Below are 9162 nucleotides of genomic sequence, written 5' to 3'. Positions count from 1 at the left end.
TTTGTCAATTATATTTGTTTGTGTAACTGGCATAGCAACAAGAAAAGGGTGAAAATGGATGAGAGAGTAAGATACTCAAATATAACAAAAGAAAAGAAAGAAAGAAAGAAAGAAAGAAAGAAAGAAAGAAAGAAAGAAAGAAAGAAAGAAAGCCTTATACAACCTTATACAAGCTCACCCATCTGAGCTTTTGAAAAGCAGCGCTGCAGTGCGCCTCTCTCGCCAGCGGGTGGCAGTGTTGGTCTGACGTTGATGTCTGAATTTGCTGACATATCGCTGCGCTTTTCGCCGCCTCATCTCTGTGAGCGAGCTGCCTCAGCGAGCTGCCTTCATTCACTGCTCAAAGCGCTGTCAGACAAGCCTGAGCACAGCGAGCCGCACATGGATGGGAGGGAGACGCCAGGAGAGGAGAAAGAGAAAGAGACCTGAGTGAAGAGGTGAGAGAAAACGCGAAAGAACCGGAACCAGTCGTTATTTTCAGGACTGAACACAGATGTGTTTTCGGAAGCAGAGGAGCGGCGCGGTTTCGAAAGTGTCGCAGTTGTGTAGGAAGGGGATCTTATACTGAACTGTGACATTTTCATGTTTATGTGCTCCCAGAAGCGGGGGAGAGTGAGAGCTGCGTCAGTGAGAGACGACTAGAAATGCGTTGGTGGGTTTTTAAGGGGGCAGAAAGCTTTCGCTTCCTCTCCTGTAAATAATGAATGAACCCATTAACTGATGTTTAAAGACGCGAAACGCCTCAGAAACCCGCCTGTTAGTCACCCATTCACTCACTCACCGCTCGCTCGCTCACGTTTAGCTACCCAGGCTGGACCGTAACGCTCTTAAAACAGTTGGTTCTTCAAGGGTTCTTCAGTAAAGGCAGTGGTTCTGTTTACCCTCATCCAACGCTCTGAATTCAGGTCATGAAGGCCTTGCTAATGAGCAGAATCAGGTGTGTTTAGTGAGGTCAGCAGTGTTTTGCCCACGAAGACTAGACCCTGACACAATCAGTTCTATATAGAACCATTTGCATCCTTACATGGTTCTTTGCACTGTAAAATGGTTCTTCAGATGAACGGAGAGTGTGTTGGTTCCATATAGTTCCAGAAATTATTCTTGTACTGTTACAGTGTCAAGCTTGTGACCATAGAAGAGCCCTTTTCACAAATGTTCCATATAGAACCATATAACACCACGCAAAGAACCATTTAAGCATGGTGAAATGCAAATGGTTCTAAATTAAGTAAAGAACCACCTTTTTTAAAGAATGTACCCTGTCCCAAATAAGATGTCATTGAAATGTTGAAGTCGGTGCTGGAGGCACTTGATAAAACATGTATGAATCCGAAATGTAATATTTAATCAAATTCACATGTTCCCACTATTGTTCCCACTGAGCATTGATGGGATCTCGCGCAGTAAATGTTAGCTGGCCACAAACCACAACTCCAGAAACACACTATTTATTTTATTTTATTTCCATATCATAAGGGATTTTAGCTTGCTCTTTCAGAATGGTACGATTAAAGAACACAAAATAGAATATAAAAACTACAAAATTAGACTAACCTCTCGCCAACAGGTGGACACAGCAGTGGGAATTACACTGAACAAAAATATAAACGCAATACTTTTGTTTTTGCTCTCGTTTTTCATGAGCTGAACTCAAAGATCCAAGACTTTCTATGTACACAAAAGGATTTGCAAATCATCGTATATTCTGGTTTTATTTATGTTTTACACAACGTCCCAACTTCACTGGAATTGGGGTTGTATTTTTGACGCGTCAGCTTTCCTTGTTGTTCAGCTAAATGCATGATCCAGACCCACTATGTCTGGCTGTAATAGTGAGGCATTGCAAACTGGTCTTTTAGTCAAACTCACTGAAGCACTAAGTGTCCTGCAAACATTAATAAAGTTTGGACTGGCCCAGACTGACATGCACAGTGGCGTGTAGAGCTACCCGTGTTTTTTTTTCCTACCTGTCATCATGAAATTCAGTCGACATTCACTTGACTTAGCCTGTTAGTGGTGCCTTTTTATGTTTTTGAGATTTGCTTTATTAAGTTTAAATTTTGAAACCGTTATAATATAGGAAGGAAAGAAAGGGTGGAGGCACAGAGTACAGTTTGACAGTTATGTAGAAAAAAAGAAAAGAAAACACAAAGTGTCTTGGGCTCCATCAAGATACACAACCCAGCACAACCTCAACATAGTATTGGATGTCAAACCAGAAAACCTGTATATTCGGGCATTCCCACATCATGTGCATTAGCGTGCCTGGCTCGGCTCCACAACACCAACAAGTGGATCTTCTATCTATCTAGTAGGCCATTTCTATATAGTGTAGACGGAGTCCAATATGCTGTGTTTATGATTTTAAACTGAATGAGTCGTGTCTTTAGCTCTCTGAACATTTGCTTTGGGAGCCTCAGAATCCGATCCCACTCTGTTTGAGTAAAAGAAGCATTCAGATCTGTTTCCCAGATTGTCTTAAGAGAGGATTCTTTACTGTTAAGGAGTGAGTTAAGAATGGTATAATATATAGCAGCCTCATGGCCTTTACCAAAGTGTTCCAGGATTTAGTCAGAAACAACTGCCTTAGTGGGACATACTGTCAAGGAGCCAGAGGCTTGCTTCAATAGATTGTCTTATCTAACAATATCTCCAGAATTGGTTGTGAGGTAGATTAAACTGTTATTTAAGACCGTCAAATGACTAGTGAGTCACTCTTTGAACCCATTCATTCCAAAAGAATGGGGATTTACCTTTAAGTGCTCTGGGTTTATACCATGAGAGAGAGAGAGAGAGAGAGAGAGAGAGGCAGCAAAAATATGAACTCCTAAACACACAAAACAATGATAGTGAAAGGTAGAGATGATGACAAAATGAGTGACTAAATTAGTTAAGATTTGTGGAAGATTTAGATTTATCGTGACTTTATTTAATTTCATTTTAAATATCAATCCTTTTCCATCATCAGCATCAATGTATAACATTAAGAATTGTCACTACTGAAACAGTCAGTACCAAAACATTTGGTAACATGCATTTGGTACCTAAACATTTGGTAAAGGTTAGGTAGTGCTCTTGTTTCATAGTGACAAAATAGAATGTTCAGTCAGTTGTATTAATCAAAAAGGTATGTTACAGTGTCATTCAAGCGAAAGGATTTTAAAGTTCAAATCAAATTTAAAGTTAGAAGTTTTTTTGCACTGTGACATTGACCTGATTCAGTAGAATGATTAAAACAAAAAATGTAGTTAATTCTAAGCTAATCAGTTACCAAAGATGCTAACTTGAGGAAGTACTGAAAGGAGAGAATTCAGGCCTTGAAAATAATAGTGTGAAAGTGTATGAAACTTTTAGGAAATCAACTCTACAGTAGGATCATGAAAAAAGGCAAAGTAAAATAAAAGGAAGGCAGTCTATGAGTGATGGCTATCTTCAGGATTAGCCTTTAGTTAGAGAGCAGTGACGGATACAAAAGGAAACATTTTGAGTACTCACAGCTAGGAGCCACAGTAGAGTGCCATCACAGGCAAAACTGCTGGAAAGCAGTATAAGGCAATAGCAGTTGCCAACAAACACAGAAAACAGATCTCATCATTGTAAACGACAAAATAAAAACAGGCTTGCTCTTCTACAGAAAACATTCAAAGCTATGACTTTTAAAAGCCCATTGTTCAGCTAGTAAAACTTCATAGAGCACTGACTCCCTTCTGAAACCAAGACTAGTCCTATGCCTTAAGGATAAAAAAAATAGACTGTCAGCTTTGGTATTTATTTGGGCACCAGACCATTTGATCACCTAGCACAATCAAATTATACTCAGATTAATTTATAAGGTTGCAGTGCGCCGTAGAGCAGAGGCGCACTGGTGAGAGCTCTGGGTAAACTCTACAGTTTTTTTGTGTTTTGTTGCGCTGTTTCTTTGTGATTTTGCACATTCTACTTTTGGGATCATCGCTCAAGGCAGACTTTAACACAAACACATGCTTGGATATCCTTTTGCAACTTCTCGGCCTCTTTGTTTACCAACACGCATGCGCCTGCGGAACAGGAGGAAGTGCAAGAGGGGCAGATGCGCCAGGGTATTATGCAGGACAAGGAGAAGGTGCTTCAACGCGCTGCTTCCAAGTATTCTGCTCGCAAATGTTCAGTCGCTGAAGAACAAAGTACAAACCGGATTCCAAAAAAGTTGGGACACAACAAATTGTGAATAAAAACGGAATGCAATGATGTGGAGATGGCAAATGTCTATTTTATTCAGAATAAAACACAAATCACAGATCAAAAGTTTAAACTGAGAGAATGTATCAATTTAAGGGAAAAATATGTTGTTTCAAAATTTCATGGCATCAACAAATCCCAAAAAAGTTGGGACAAGGCCATTTTCACCACTGTGTGGCATCCCGCCTTCTTCTTACAACACTCAACAGACGTCTGGGGACAGAGGAGACCAGTTTCTCAAGTTTAGAAATAGGAATGCAGTCCCATTCAAGTCTAATACAGGCCTCTAACTGTTCAATCGACTTGGGCCTTCTTTATCGCACCTTCCTCTTTATGATGCGCCAAATGTTCTCTATAGGTGAAAGATCTGGACTGCAGGCTGGCCATTTCAGTACCCAGATCCTTCTCCTACATAGCCATGATGTTGGGATTGCTGCAGAATGTGGTCTGGCATTATCTTGTTGAAAAATGCAGGGTCTTCCCTGAAAGAGATGACGTCTAGATGGGAGCATATTTTGTTCTAGAACCTGAACATAGTTCTCTGCATTAATGGTGCCTTTCCAGACATGCAAGCTGCCCATGCCACAAGCACTCATGCAACCCCATTACCATCAGTGACGCAGGATTCTGAACGGAGCGTTGATAACAACTTGGGTTATCCTTGTCCTCTCTGGTCCGGATGACATGGCGTCCCAGTGTTCCATAAAGAACTTCAAATCGTGACTCATCTGACCACAGAACAGTCTTCCATTTTGCCACACTCCATTTTAAATAACCCCTGGCCCAGTGCAAACGTCTGAGCTTGTGGAGCTTGCTTAGAAATGGCTTCCTCTTTGCACTGTAGAGTTTCAGCTGGCAATGGCGGATGGCACGGTGGGTTGTGTTCACTGACAATGCTTTCTGGAAGTATTCCTGAGCCCATTCTGTTATTTCCTTGACAGTGGCATTCCTGTTTGAGGTGCAGTGACGTTTAAGGGCCCGGAGATCATAAGCATCCAGTAGAGTTTTACGGCCTTGACCCTTACGCACAGCGATTGTTCCAGATTCTCTGAATCTTTTGATGATGTTATGCACGGTTGATGATGATAACGTAAAAGTCTTTGCTATTTTACGCTGGGTAACACCATTCTGGTATTGCTGCACTATCTTTCTGGGCAACAATGGTGGAATTGGTGATCCTCTTACCATCTTGGCTTCTGAGACACACTGACACTCTGAGAAGCTCTTTTTATACCCAATCATTTTGTCAATTGAGCTAATTAGTGTTAATTGGTCTTCCAGCTGTTCGTTATATGCTCAATTTTCTTTTTCCAGCCACTTATTGCTACTTGTCCCAACTTTTTTGGGATTTGTTGACACTGTGAAATTTTGATTCAACATATTTTTCCTTTAAAATGTTACATTTACTCAGATTAAACTTTTGATCTTTCACCTATGTTCTATTACGAATAAAATATTGACATTTGCCATCTCCACATCATTGCATTCAGTTTTTATTCACAATTTGTTTAGTGTCCCAACTTTTTTGGAATCCGGTTTGTAGACGAGCTGTACACACGGATCAGGGTTCCGCGTGACATCGAGAGCTGCTGCGTTTTAGCACTCAGCTTTCCGTAGCAATACCAAATAACGGCATCATGCCGGCCGGCTTCACCATCTACTGCCAGGACACAACTCTGGGGTCTGTAAAGGTAGAGGCGGTGGGGTATGTGTATGGTGAACTCTCAATGGGGAACAGATGTAGTGATTCTTGCCAGTCACTGCTCTCCAGACATTTAACTCATACCAGTCACAGACATCAATGAATACACTGATTCCATCACAAGCTACATCAATAAATGCACTGAAGACATTGTACCAAAAATCAATGTCAGATCATTTCCCAACCAGACACCCTGGATCAGTGATGAGGTTCGAGCCAAACTAAGAGCTCGGGCTGCTGCATATAAATCTGGTGATCCAGCTAGCTACAAGGAGGCCAGATATGACCTTCAAAGGACCATCAGGCTGGCCAAAATGAGCTACAGGGACAGTGTGGAATGCAACTATCTTGGCTCTGATCTCAGATGTATGTGGAGTGGCCTGCACACCATCACTGACTACAAAGAAGGTGTGATCTGTGATGGGGGCTCTTTCTCCTCACTTGCAGATGAACATTTTGAGGGAACTTACACCTCACCTGCTGAGAAACTTCCAGTAGATGAGAAGAGCTGCGCTCTAGCCATTCCAATGTCCAAGGTGGTGAGATCCATCAGGGTAGTTAACCCACGCAAGGCACCCAGTCCCGATGGCATCCACAGCTGTGTACTTAAAGCGTGTGCCAACCAGCTGGCAGAGGTTTTCACTGACATCTTTAACCTCTCCTTAAGACTGTCAGTGATTCCCAAGCACTTTAAGGAAATCATAATTGTTCCAGTCCCCAAGAAATCGTCTGTCACCTGCCTGAATGACTACAGCCCTGTTGCGCTGACATCTACAGTTATGAAGTGCTTTGAGCAACTGGCCAAAGCTCACATCAGCTCAACACTTCTAGCCACCATGGACCCTCACCAATTTGCATACCACTCCAACAGATCCACAGATGACGCCATTAACACTACCATCCTAGGCCTCATCACTGATGGAGATGAAACAGCCTACAGAGACGAGGTCAGCACTCTGTCAGAGTGTTACCATGACAACAATCTCTGTCTCAACATCAGCAAAACAAAGGAGATGATTGTGGACTACAGGAAGCAGCAGGGGGTGGTCATTCTCCCTATTCATTGATGGAGCCGAAGTGGAGAGAGTCAGCAGTGTGAAGCTCCTCGGCATACACCTCACTGATGACCTCACCTGGTCCCTCCACACCAACACTATTGTGAGATCTGCCCATCAGCGTCTCTTCTTCCTGCATAGGCTCAGGAAGTTTGTTCTGCCTCCTCAGATCCTCACCAACTTCTACAGATGCACCATAGCGAGCATCCTCACGGGCTGCATCACATTCTGGTATAGCAGCTGCTCCGCCTGTGACCGCAAGGCCTTTAAAAAGGGGTGAGGATGGCAGAAGCCATCATAGGCAAGAAACCACCAGCCATACAGGACATCTACCAGTCCCGCTGCCACATGAAGATCAAAAAGATCCAATCAGACACCAGTCACCTAGTACACTGCCTGTTCACCGTCTTTCCATCAAGCAGGAGATTTCACAGCATACAGGCTAGAACAACCCGGCTAATGAACAGTTTCTACTCACAGGCTCTCAGGCTTCTGAACAAGCTGTGAAGCTGTGGGTCCTTCCCCAACTACCATTTCACTCAGTCACTCTGTCAGTGTTATTATTATTATTATTATTATTATTATTATTATTATATCACTGATGTGGACAATAACACCCTAACACTAAGCCACTTTAAAGAACAATAACACAAAGTCACTTAAGTCACTTTAAAATGTATACTGTCTCTATCTTGTGTATATTGTCTCTATATTTTGTGTATATTTCTCTTAAGTTTGTGTATATTTAATATATTTCAATTTGTTTCGAATATTTTACTTATTTACTTTCTGTAGAGTGATTATCTGAGCCTCACCATAAGCATTTCAATGCATAAATGTCCTGTCCTGACATGTATGTGTTTCATTTCCAGTCAAATGGTCGCACTATTAAATTTTTAATGCCAGGAACAAAACAGAAAATTACCTCAGCCTCAACAACTAAATACATCTTTACATTTTTCATTATTTAGTTTGTTCAATTTTTAACTTTATTACATCTTTCAATCTTTTCAGAACACTTGCTTTCAGTCTTTCAAGTAAGTCTGCAGGGAAATTGTTCCACACCTGCAAAGTTCAGCCTTAAATGTTGGTTGGATTTTGTTTTTCCATGTAATTCCAATCACATTCAGTGACATGGCGGTCCATTTTTCTCTATAGTTCCTTTTTACCTGTATTTATGTTTGATTCCCTGTCTCCTTTAGCAAGTGCAATCTTATATCTAATCTGCTTGTAATTATCTCCTGAAAAAGGAATAAATTGTAGTTAATGTTTGTTATAACTGGAAATGAAATGATAGATGGTCTGTAGAACTGCAAATCAACTTTCGTAAGTCAACTTGAATTTGCAGATTTATTATAACTAGTCTTGGAGCAGCTGACAGTTAAAGAGATGATAATGGAGCAAGTTACACAGGCATCTCCAGGCAGAGGAGCAATGGATGAGTAATTTGATTGAAATAGATCTTATTCTTGATAGTTTGTTCTCTGACATTTTTCTTGGTGGTTTTTAGGGCGTTTCCTGTTGAATGAAACTTTACTCACTCATTGACATAATGAAAGAGAAATAGTGCCCAAGGGATTAAACTATTAAGTTCACTCATTATAATCAAATATATATTAAAGAGATATCATCACTTCATTTTCTTAATGATATGCACATACGGTAAATGTGTCCCATCCTGTCACAATGGAAAGTCTTGCCCCCACCTACACAAATTGCCATTCAGGTGGGGAGGGGTGGGTCCCAGTCTATATAAGGGAACATGTTTGTTGTTTGATTGAGTCCTTCAGAGCAGTTTATGATATAATTAACCCTGAAACATCGTCTCCACTTCTTCCAAAACTTCTTCCATATGTTAGTCAAAGGTGTACTGACTGTGGAGACTATGGAAGTTTTTTTTTTTTTTCTTCATTTTTCATTTTAGGTCCTATTTGTAATATCTTAGGGGCCTTACTAGCTTATCAGCTTATTGGCCACACAAAGCTCACACTTTGCAGGATAATGAACACAATTATATGAAACACCGCCCTAATAGATGCACAGACAAAGCATTCAGAGGAGAAAACATAATTGTATTAAACGTATTCAAATGCTTCAGATGTTGGTGTTTAAGCAGAGCTGCCCTAAGCAAAATTAAACCTTGTATGGGAAGTGACCATCATTAGCTAGATGTTAACATGACAAATT

The 9162-nt window shown here is 41.0% G+C and overlaps 1 protein-coding gene across 1 annotated transcript in view; it reads left to right on the top strand.

The window, feature by feature from the left end:
* The first annotated feature begins 283 nt into the window (after positions 1–283).
* The window catches only part of sh3bp2 (SH3-domain binding protein 2), a 39489-nt gene continuing 30610 nt past the window's right edge, over positions 284–9162 (top strand). Inside the window, exon 1 of the mRNA XM_017700233.2 lies at positions 284–437. The gene's annotated coding sequence lies outside the window, so the exon portion shown is untranslated. The remainder of the gene's footprint in view (positions 438–9162) is intronic.

This window comes from Pygocentrus nattereri, chromosome 18, assembly GCF_015220715.1.
Source record: "Pygocentrus nattereri isolate fPygNat1 chromosome 18, fPygNat1.pri, whole genome shotgun sequence".
Classification (NCBI taxonomy): domain Eukaryota; kingdom Metazoa; phylum Chordata; class Actinopteri; order Characiformes; family Serrasalmidae; genus Pygocentrus; species Pygocentrus nattereri.
The sequence above is the reverse complement of the archived record's forward strand: the minus strand, read 5'-3'. Positions and strand labels throughout refer to the sequence as shown.